Source organism: Lactuca virosa, chromosome 5 (assembly GCF_052849685.1).
Source record: "Lactuca virosa cultivar CGN04683 chromosome 5, Lactuca_virosa_CGN04683_v6, whole genome shotgun sequence".
Taxonomy (NCBI): Eukaryota; Viridiplantae; Streptophyta; class Magnoliopsida; order Asterales; family Asteraceae; genus Lactuca; species Lactuca virosa.
The window spans coordinates 306,707,896-306,720,155 of NC_136430.1; the positions used below are offsets into that span (position 1 = coordinate 306,707,896).

A 12,260-nucleotide genomic window follows, 5' to 3' on the forward strand; every position below is an offset into this window, starting at 1 on the left:
GATAAACATATAATTTTAAGAAACCCCACACTTGATTTTTACCATTCAAAGGATTATTAGATGATGAGACAATTGATATTCCTAAAAACTAAAAATTCAAAAACTAAAAAGAAAAGAAAATTGAAACCGAGCTCGGGTTGCCTCCTGAGAAGCGCTTCTTTTTATGGAGTCGTGAGCTGGACTCCGTGCCTCCTACGTTGAATCGTCTGAAGAGTCCACCACCATCTGAATCTTCTGCTCTTTCCATCGTCTCTTGTAATCTTGGACACATTTAATATACGCCTTTTTCGAGTTCTCCTTTTTAGCTTTCACCTCGTCTACCTCAAGCTTTCTTTTGATCCCTTTAGTCTCCAATTTTTCTTCATTCTTCTTAAGCTCCATACGAACCTTTTCTCACTCACCAAAGATGTTGGAGTTTTATAGGCAAACACTTCAAAAACAAGTGGAACGGATGCTCTTAGTTTGGTGCGTTTGAATTGTTGAATTGTCTTGATTTCTTCCTTCATGAGCTTCTCTAATTCTTCAAGTTCATCATCTTCATCAATGTTGAAGACCTCACCTTGAACATCACTTCCTTGGAATCCATCTTGTACTCCAAAAGTTTCCTTTTCATCACCAACCCTCAAAGTAAGCTTGGATTCACGAACATCAACCAAGGCTCTAACAGTATTAAGTAATGGGCGACCAAGAATGATTGGGACATTGACATCTTCTTTCATATCCATAACCACAAAATCAACTGGGAAAACGAATTTCCCAATTTTCACCAGGATATCTTCTACAATCCCCCTAGGATGAATCACTGAACGATTAGCCATGTGAATGATCATTTTTGTAGCCTTCATCTTCTGAATATTCAACTTCTGATAAAAGGAATAAGGCATCAAATTTATGCTAGCCCCAGAATCAGCTAAAGCATAAGTCTTCAGATTATTACCAAACTCACATGGAAGAGTGAGGCGTCCAGGATCTCCCATCTTCTTAGATATCTTTCCCAATACAACTTTTGAGCTTTGCTCACTAAGAATAACTGTGAAAGTCTTCTTCAATTGCTGAGGAGTATCTATCAAGTCTTGTAGAAACTTTGAGTATTCGGGAATTTTGGATAATGATTCGATAAAAGGAGTATTAATAGGAATACCCTTTACTTGCTTGATAAATTCCAGATGTTCCCTTTCCAGTGGACTTAGATTAGCTCGAGATGGAAACGGTAAAGGCGGACGATAAGCCGGAACAGTTTCAGAAATTTTCTGTTCAGACTGGGTACACGACGTGAACATAGGAGGTTCACGTCGTGACTTCAGTGTTTTCGCAACATTTTTGTTTTCGAGCTTTGGCATCTTCGGCTTTGGATCGGACCGCTTCGGCTCCACTTCTAGTGCTTCTAAGAACTCAGAGATTGCCTCTTCTTCAGTATCTATGACCATAACATGAGATTGAGTCTTCTTTTCGGGAAATTGGGGGAATATCTTCTCATTCACCAAAGTAGTAAGTTGACCAAGTTGAGCTTCGAGATTGTGGATCGAGGCTTGCTGATTTCTTAATGATGTTTTCTAGTCAATCATCATCGCCTGATGATTTTTCATCATAGATTCTTGTTCCTTCATCATTATTCTTTGATCTTTCAGAGCTGCATCAGTATCATCATGTCTTTTCTCTGAAGCTTCCATGAAACGAACTAACATGGTCTCCAAGTCAACTTTCTTCTCAGCTGGTGGTTGCTTTTTTTGGTAGAAACCTCGGCCAGTCTGCCTGAATTTCTCCTCCTTCTGCTTCTTGTATTCATCATATGGCAACCACTCCTTCTTTGGTTTTCTCCAGTCTTCATCATACTTATCCCCATTCGAGTAGCAAACTTGATCCTTCTTGTTCCCATATTCATCCAAATGACAATCTCTAGTCAAGTGTGGACCATTGCATCTCTCACAACCAACTTTAATTGTATGAATTGATTGGTCCATTTGGGTCAATCTCCGGTCCATATTATTCAACATCGCCATCATAGCAGCCATCTCTTTAGAATGTGCACCCCCATTGCCTTTTACTCCATCTTGTCTTGGGTTGTGGTACTCATGAGAGTGTTTTGCAAATTCTTCAACCAACACCTTGATTTGATTAGGATTCTTCTTCGTAAGAGGTCCTTGAGAATCAAGGAGTTTCCTTTTCATGACATTGACCCCATCATAGAATATGGACACCTCTTGTTGAATGTTAAGGTCATGTTGAGGACAATTCCTTAACAACCCTTTGTAGCGCTCCCATGCCTCGTAAAGTGACTCCCCTGGTTGTTGCTCAAAATTGGCTATCGCCTTCTTGAGTTTAGCTATCTTGGATGGTGGGCAAAATTGGTCCAAATTTGTTCGCGCATCTGAGCCCAAATAGTGATTGTACCAGGTGGAAGTGCTTTCAACCACTCTTTCGCAGCTCCCTTAAAAGTAATGGGAAGCATCCTTAGCAAGACGATATCTCTATTAACATTCGGGACATTGAAATAATCTACAATGTCATTGACTTCATCTAATGCTTAAAAGCATCCTCATGATCCTTTCCATAAAATGGAACATCCTTCAGCGCAGAAAGAATGTGCCCCTTCAGCTCAAATGTGGCAGTAGTGGGAATTGCGGGTTGTTTTAACCCTGGACCAACATCGTCTCTAATACGCTTCTTGTAAGCTCTCATGGACATCTCTTTAATGTTTGCCATCTCATTTTCTGGCTCGTTCTCGGGTTCACTCGTATACAGTCCAAACTCGGTCTCGGATTCGTATTTAGATTCGTTTGGGTTAGGTATTGGATCTAGGCTTTCAACTTTGCTCTTGTCCTTTGAAGGTGTGCTCGACTCTCCCACTTTCTTCCCTGACTTCTTTGAAAATACCGATTCGAGTTCTTGTAAAGGTGTCTTCTTTGGTCTTTGGTCTTCTTTCACGTTCTTATCCTTCTTTTTGTGAAGGGCCGGCTCTAGATCTTCAAGCAGTGGCACCAAAGGTGTGTTGGATCCTCTGATCATGAACTTCTGCAAAATAAACAAAATAAAAACGCAAAACTGAACAAAATAATACTAGAAATACCCTACTGACTGGTCACCACGACGTGGTAAAAAGTACCACCTCGTGTTGTCGCATAAAATTAAACAGAAAAGAAAAATGAAGAAAACGCAAAATCTATGGAACTCACGTCGTGAGCTTAAGGCTCACGTCGTGAGTTGGGAACTGGAACAAAAAAATTAAGCTAAAAAAGTAACTTTTTGCAGGTTCTACCCCACAAAAATGATCGATTAACCTAAAGCAAATAAATCAACTAACTATTAAGCCGTTCCCCGGCAACGGCGCCAAAAACTTGATGCATGCAAATAGCTACACCTAATTTTATATTTATAACCTAACTAACTTAACTAACTAAATTGCAGCTAGGCAGTGTACCTAGTCAAGTTATAGAATAGTCGGGTAAGTCGGGTGTCGATCACAAGGAACAGTTTTGACTAATTAATCTATCTACTACTAAATTAACCTAATTACTAACAAAGAAAGGGGATTTATCTAATTTTACAAGTTTAGATGAACTTAATTCTTTAACACAAATTCAATCAGTAAACAAAACACTTCTGTTAGTTTGAATCCACTTTCCCTCATTGGTTTATAAATTAGCTATGACAATTAATGTTGGTTACCAATTAAGATAGTATTAGCAATTTAGTTCTAAATCTACTAACATTAATTAATTCATGTAAATCTATGTATGGTCACACAATAGTTAACACAAAATCAATTATTAAATGGAATTGGAGCTATGTAAGATTGATTTGACAAACACACTTATGGTCATAATATGAGTTCTCTAGCACAACCTAATTTTAATAATTAATTACTTTTCTAAGATTGGTTTGATCTTAGCTCTAATAACCTAGTGTTCACTGAATTATTAGGTATTCAAATTCATGAAGATTCATATTCACTAACTACACAGAACAAGAATGTAAAGCAAACAAATATTAAATCAAACATGCTAGGTTCAAACAATTAAACACAAGTCTTAACCAACAAGTAAATCAAAACTAAGTTATTAAAACCATGAGTTCCAGCTTCATCTAGCTAACAGAAGCAGCTAGATTTAGCTGGACATTCTAGCAAATAAACAATCACAAGTCATATTAAAAAGCATGCTAAATGTACCAAACGATAAAGCTAATAACGAACTCTTCCTTCTTCCTTGATGTTGAAACCAATTTTTAGGCTTTTGAACTCTCTGAATTTCGTCTCCAATAACCCTCCAAGTTGGCCAAAAGTCCCAATTTGGTGGTTTGAGTGATCTATTTATACTTTTCCTGAAATCAGAGCACCACATCGTGGTAGATCCACCACGTCGTGGTAATCGTGTTTATCCCGTATTCTCCAAGTCTTCTAAGCTTATCGGGATTATTCAGTTGCCACGCCGTGGTGCATTCACCACGACGTGGTAGGGGTATATTTTCTTCATTTTAGAGCTTTGGTTCAAACTTCCAATTTCAAACATCCAGCTTCCAGCTTCCATCTTCCTTTTTTCTCCAAGCATGTCTTTTGGTCCCTACAACATAATTCATAACAAATTAAGTATCTTTTGTTCTAATAAGGGCATAAAAGTAATTAAAATAGTAAGATATGTTATCAAATTATGTGTATAGATATGCACATATCATAGGTCAATCCTAAACTCCACCTGTCTCTCTGGAGGTACCCCTGACAAGTCCTCCAGGAACATGTCCGGATACTCACGCACCACTGGCACATCATCCACAGTCGCCTTACCCTCCTTCCGGGCATCCGTAACGTAGGCAACAAAACTTGTACAACCCTAATGAAGGTAGTATCTGGTTCTCGCTGCTAAACACATGACCGGTCCATGCTGCGGTCTCTCACCCTGAATCACCAACTCTCCCCCACTTAGGTTCCTGACCCAAACCAACTGTTGCTCACAGTCGATCACCGCCCCATTAGGGCTCAACCAATCCATTCCTATGATGACCTTGTTCCCACGTAAAGGAATGGGAACCAAATCCACGAGGTAACGCTCGTCATACATCCTCAGGACACAATCTCTACAAACCTCTGATGCCCGGACGGATCGGTAGTCCGCAATATCGACCTCTAAAGGACAATCCAACGTGCCTGAAGATACAACAAACTTCTTGCTAAGTGCAAGAGAAACGAAAGATCGGGTAGCTCCCAAGTCAAATAACACCAACACTGGGATACCGTTCACATGGAACGATCCTAAAACATAGTACATGAAACATAAGTATCAAAACTAAAACATAATAAAAGAAAGTGAGAAGAAACATACTCGTCACCACATCTGGTGCGACACGTGCCTCCTCGGCAGTCAGCTGGAAGGCTCTGTCTTGCCCTATCGGCCATCTGTGATCCACAGGGTCGCTGGACCAGGCGCCGCCACTGGCGCTCCTGATACCAATCTCGGGCAGTTGGCCATTTTATGGCCCCTCTGATTGCAATAAAATAATTCAGGTCTGATGTCTGAATGGTGGGGGTAGGGGCAGTACAATCCTTGCCAAAATGCCCAGTCTTGCCGCACTTGTAGCAGCCTGATCCCCCAACTCTGGACACTCCCTCGTGTAGCCCGCCACACTTCCCATAGCGGCTTCGACCCTGGTGGCCCTTCGACCTCGCGTCAGATCCCTTGGGTTTCTTTGCCGAAACCCTAGTCATCTGCCTAGCCTCTGCCTTCCTCTTCCTAATGTGATCTCTATCAATCTCCCTCTCTCGTGCCCTGGCTATCATGTCATCCAAAGTTGGGCATGCCGAGTAACTGACATGTTTTCGAATGTCAGCTCTCAACATGTCATGGTACCGGGTTTTCTTCATCTCCTCATCACCCGCGTACTGAGGCACCAACAAGACTCTCTCCGTGAACTTGGCGGTAATCTTCGCCACCGTCTCAGTAATCTGTCTCATATCCAACAACTCTCTGGCTAGCTGCTGAATCTCCACAGCTGGTGCGAACTCTGCTCGGAACCTGGTCACAAAGTCCGACCAAGTCATAGACTAAATAGCTGGAGCTCGCAAAGTATCACCGACTGCCTCTCACCGGTCTCTAGATCGCTCTCTCAAACAACCAGCAACATACCTGACCTTCGACCCCTCAGGGTAGAAGCTCGTCAACCGTGTAGACTCGATGTCTACAATCCATCTCTTAGACACAATGGGGTCCTTCACCCCGTAGAAGTCTGGTGCTCCACATCCCCTGAAGTCCTTGAAGGAGAGTGTGCGAGTCCCAGACTGACCAGGTGCCATGTCACTCCTAAATGCCCTCAGGCGATCCTCCATCAACTCAATGACACCTTCTTTGATCGACCCGAAAATCACCGGGGTCGCCACTGATGGGTTTTGAGCATTCTAACACTTCCTAAGTGTACATGCAACCCTAATAACCTTGGATCTATGTTTGTCTAATAATCATGCAAAGTTGAATTCCAAGGTTATATTCCTATCTAGCATACATGGGGAACATTTTTAACTTGAATGAAAGATAGAATAACTTACCTTGTTGTTGATTATGATCCTTGAAACCTTGTGAGCCTATAACCCCAAGTGTGATGCCTCAAATGCTTCACACAACACCAAATGCAAAGGAGTAAACTTTGAGAGAATCTTACACTTGCAAAATCGGCTCTAGCCCTCTTGTTTCTTATGTGTCGCCGCTTTTGGTGGAGAATGGGTTTCTTATATAGTGTTGACACATCTAGGGTTACACCATGTAAACCCTAATGTGTCATGACTCTTCATTTCCATGACCCATGGGTTTGTAACTCCCATGGAGCATCCATGGAGCATCCTATGGGTGGAACCCAACTTGATAATCCATGGAGCCTCTTAGCCCACTATATAAGATATGGAAGATTTACATAATCTACCCATATATTTAATTAGTTATCTTTTGATCACTTAATTAATTAATTCTTGATCAAACTAATTAAATAATATTATTAATATATTAGAACTTATAATATATTAATAAACCATAAGTGTTATTTCTCTCATTTTAGTTTATCCAATTGCATGGTGCCATGCAACCCAAATGGACCATGCCGGGTCGGGTCAAGTACATACCAGAAATAGTTATGGACTTAGACACCTTATCCAACAGTCTCCCACTTGGATAAGTCTAATAACTATAACTGCAATTAGTTCAGGAACCGATCGGCAATCGTAGCTCTTTCAAGGTCTCTCGGAACTGAGAAGATGATGATACGCCATTTAAGATAAGTGATCATATAATCCTCTGTTCTAGATATCAGCCGGACAAATACATGGAACAGTGTCTTACTTTGTGTCCAGCAGTTTGTTTCCCGATTTCCGATTTGTTTGACATAGAACTCAATTGAACACATCAACTTAGTTCTGACCAGGCCCGGTACATAGGTCAAAACAAAATCATCGAGGGGCCCAGATATCAGCTTCTAATCCAAGAAGGAACTGATAAACTTCGACTCATATGTTTGTTCTACCACTCATTGAATTATACACAAAAGCACGTTTTATAACATCGAGTTACCAATGCGTTAACGTACAATCAATGCATAACCAACTCATAAGTAACAAATCATATATCTAGGTTTGAAGACTTATATGATATTACCGTCTCACGATCACTCGAGATAAATTCCATGAAGTGATTCCAGTGAGCGTGGGTTGAGTCCAATGCTCAGAACTTATAAGCACTCATGAGTGTTGTAGCCATGTCCAACAACTTAGACCTCTGCAACCAATCATGACAGTCTTGATTCATACCTACTTCCGACATATGACCGACTGTGGAGGTTCGAATAATATGATATACCAAACATAATTATTCTGGAAGTCAAAACATGCAAAAGAAATATAGTAAACGATCGACAAGAGATAGCAACACTTTACTCATAAATAAAACACCTTTTATTCATCATCTAATGTCAATTACACTTTACAAATTTCAAGGTTATCTAACTACTAAATCTAATATCATCCTTCAGCCCTATGCTCCGAGCATGCTGGAGATGCTTAACCCGAGTCAGTCCCTTCGTGAGGGGATCTGCTGGATTCTCATCCGATGATACCCTCTTTGCCACGAGGAGTCCTTCTTCTATTCGATGTCTGATGAAATGGTATTTTATGTCGATGTGTTTGGATCTCCCGTGATCCCTTGGTTCCTTGGCTAAGGCAACTGCACTTTCACTATCACAGAAAATTTCCATTGGCTCTTTAATAGCTGGTACAACTCCAAGGTCTCCAATGAAGTTCTTCAGCCATATCGCCTCCTTTGCTGCCTCGCTAGCTGCTATATACTCTGATTCGCAAGTTGAATCAGCCACTGTCTCTTGCTTGGAACTCTTCCAAGAAATTGCCCCTCCATTTAAGGTAAAGACCCAGCCTGACTGAGAGCGGAAATTATCCCTATCAGTCTGAAAGCTAGCATCACTATACCCTACAACTCTCAAGTCTTCACTCCCACCGAGGGTAAGGACCCAGTCCTTAGTCCTCCGTAGGTACTTGAGGATATTCTTTACCGCAGTCCAGTGTGCCTTGCCAGGGTTCCCCTGATACCTGCTAACCATGCTCAAAGCAAAGGCTACATCAGGTCGAGTACACGTCATAGCATACATGATCGATCCTACAGCCGAAGCATAAGGTATTCGACTCATTTCTGCTATCTCAGCCTCAGTACTAGGGCTTTGTGTCTTACTCAATCTGGCATTACTCTGGATGGGTAACTCTCCTTTCTTGGAGTCCTGCATGCCGAATCTCTTCAACACCTTATCCAAGTAAGTACTCTGACTAAGTCCAATTAGTCTTTTACTCCGGTCTCTCAAGATCCTTATCCCTAGAATATAGGCAGCTTCTCCTAGGTCCTTCATAGAGAAACACTTCCCAAGCCAGGACTTAACTTCCTGCAGAGTTGGGATGTCATTTCCTATGAGTAGTATGTCATCCACATACAATACCAAAAAGCTAACTATACTCCTACTAGCCTTGACATATACACAAGATTCATCTTCACTCCTAGAAAAGCCAAATTCCTTGACTTTCTCATCAAAGCAAAGATTCCATCTGCGAGGTGCTTGCTTTAACCCATAAATGGATTTCTCAAGCTTACACACTCTATTAGGGTACTCTGTGTTGACAAAACCCTCTGGCTGACTCATGTAAACATCCTCAGCCAACTTTCCATTAAGGAAAGCGGTGTTGACATCCATTTGCCATATTTCATAGTCATGAAATGCGGCTATGGCTAACAGAACCCTAATAGACTTAATCTTGGCCACTGGAGAAAAGGTCTCATCATAATCAACTCCCGGAGTTTGTGAGAAACCCTTTGCAACCAGTCGTGCCTTATAAGTGTGTACATTACCATCCATGTCGGTCTTCTTCTTGAAGATCCATTTGCACCCTACAGTCTTACGACCTAGTACGTTCTCAACCAAGTTCCAAACTTGATTGTCATACATGGACTGTATCTCGCTGTCCATTGCCTCTTTCCACTTGGCTGACTCAGGGCCTGCCATGGCTTCCGCGTAACTGTTAGGTTCATCCAGACCTATCAGTGTCTCATCACTGATAAGTGTATCACCTTCCGCAGTAATATGGAATCCATAGTAATGCTCAGGTGCATTCATAACCCTTGTGGAACGCCTCAGAGGTACAGACTTGTCAATTGGCTCAACAGGAGTTTCCTCCTCAAGTTGAGTGCTAGGGTTTGAAGTTCCTTCACCACTTGACTCTTGAATTTCTTCAAGGTCAACTTTCCTCCCACTGTCTCCTTGGCTTATGAACTCTCTCTCTCTCTCTCTCAAGAAAGCCCTCCTAGCTACAAAGACCACATTCTCACTAGGTCTGTAGAAGAGGTAACCAAAGGATTTCTGTGGGTAGCCGATGAAAATACACCTCTCACTTCGAGGTTCGAGCTTATCATGAGTCTCGCGTCTCACGAAAGCCTCGCAACCCCAAATCTTAATGTGGTCTAGTTTGGGTACTTTACCAGTCCACATCTCATGAGGAGTTTTGGCAACTTTCTTTGTGGGAACTAGATTAAGGATATGGGCGGCAGTCTCTAAGGCATACCCCCAAAATGAGATTGGTAGCGAAGCTCGACTCATCATGGAACGAACCATATCCAACAAGGTTCGATTACGCCTCTCAGCTACAGCATTCAACTGCGGTGTCCTGGGAGGTGTCAATTGTGAGACAATCCCACATTCCCTAAGATAGTCGAGGAACTCTGAACTAAGATACTCACCACCTCGATCGGATCGAAGCATCTTAATGTTCCTGCCCAATTGATTCTCGACTTCCTGTTTAAACTCTTTAAACCTCTCAAAAGTCTCTGACTTATGCTTGATTAAGTAGATATATCCATATCTACTGTAATCATCAGTAAAAGTCAAATAATAACGATTAGCATCCCTTGTGGCATGTTTGAAGGGCCCACACACATCCGTGTGTATAAGATCCAACAAACCTTCACCCCTCTCACAAGAGCCTGTGAAGGGTGACTTTGTCATTTTTCCAAGTAAGCATGATTCGCAACTATCATCTGACTTTAGGTCAAATGACTCCAATACTCCATCCTTTTGGAGTTGGCCTATACGTTTCTTGCTTATATGTCCAAGACGACAATGCCACAATGATGCTTTATCCAAGTTATTATCATTAACAGAATCAATACACAATACATTATTTCCTAAGTTATCAACCACAGATACAGTTTCATACACACCATCACAAGGTAATGCTTTAAAATAAAGAACATTATTAAAGAAAGCATTAATCGAACCAACTTCATTATCAAATGAAAAGGTGAAACCTTGTTTATACAATGCATGAAAGGAAATAATATTTCTTGCCATTTCTGGCGAATAACAACATTTATTCAAATCTAAACTAAACCCACTACTTAGCGATAAAGTATAAACTCCAATCTTGGTGACAGGTAAAGCTTTCCTATTCCCCATGATTAAGTTTATTCTTCCATGCTCCACATTCTCACTTCTTCTTAGTCCCTACAAATCAGAACAGATATGAATACCACAACCGGTATCAAGGACCCAAGAGTTAGAATGGGGTGAGTTATTAGATAAGATAGTGTAAATACCTGCATGGTTGGGTTTAACTTTCCCATCCTTCACATCTTGCTGGTACTTTGGGCAGTTCCGCTTCCAATGTGACTTTTCATGGCAATAGAAGCATTCAGCCTCATTAGGGTCAGAAGAAGGAGTGACAAAACCTTTCTTGGTTCCACTTGAAGAAGAGCCATCAAGGGTCCTAGCCTTGGTACCCTTCGAAGAGCTCTTCCTCTTCTTCCCTCTACCTTTCCCGATTGCCAAAACCGGGGCGGAGTTTGGAGTAGGAGTGTTAACAACCAACTTACCCTTAAGACCTGTTTCTGCGGTCTTGAGGAGTCCCTGAAGTTTGCTGAGTGTGACCTCTTCCTTATTCATGTGATATGTCATACGTAATTGATCATAGCACGATGGTAAGGAGTGCAAAATGATATCTATTGCAAGCTCCTCAGGGAAGTTCACATTAAGCTTCAGCAACCGATCCACATACCTTTGCATTTTCTGCATGTGGCTCGTGACGGATTCCCCGTCCTTCATCATGGTTGTTATGATAGAGCATATGATTTCATACCTCTCTTGTCGTGCACTTTGATGGTATCTTTCCATCAGATCTTGGTGCATTTCAAAAGGGTAGAAGTCCTCATAGGACTTTTGGAGTTCCGCTGTCATGGTGGCCAACATGATGCATGCCACTTTTGTAGCATCCCTTTCATGTGCCCGGAAGTCAGCGATCTCCTGGGGAGTTGCAGTGGTCTCATCAATCTCCTTAAGCTCCTTGTCAAGGACATATTCTTTGACCTCGTAGCGGGTAATCATCCTGATGTTTCTGATCCATTCATTGAAGTTGGATCCATCAAAAGTGACTTTCCCACACAAGTTCATAAGGGTAAAGGAGCCATTAGGATTAGAGCCAGAAGCAGCATTGTTTGAAGACATCTGAAAGAAGAGAACAAGATTAGTTTAGATATTAAGAGAGTCCTTAATAAAACACCCAAATGTAAAATTAAGGCTAGGATCCAATCACAATATATTATAACTTAGAAGAGGTATGTCGTAATCCAAGCTATAACATATTTGAAAGGTAGGTGAATGACGATTCACCAATTTCCACCATGAAAAACGAAATATAAATATTAGGTTTTTAATTGGTTCTTAGAAATTCCTAGATTCTTTTG

At 41.3% G+C, this 12,260-nt stretch overlaps 1 non-coding gene across 1 annotated transcript; it reads left to right on the forward strand.

Moving 5' to 3' along the window:
* The first annotated feature begins 2,214 nt into the window (after nucleotides 1–2,214).
* On the forward strand, nucleotides 2,215–2,321 carry LOC145117832 (small nucleolar RNA R71). The gene has a single exon (XR_013712826.1). It is a non-coding gene; the product is annotated as a small nucleolar RNA R71 (small nucleolar RNA).
* Nucleotides 2,322–12,260: the final 9,939 nt, after the last annotated feature.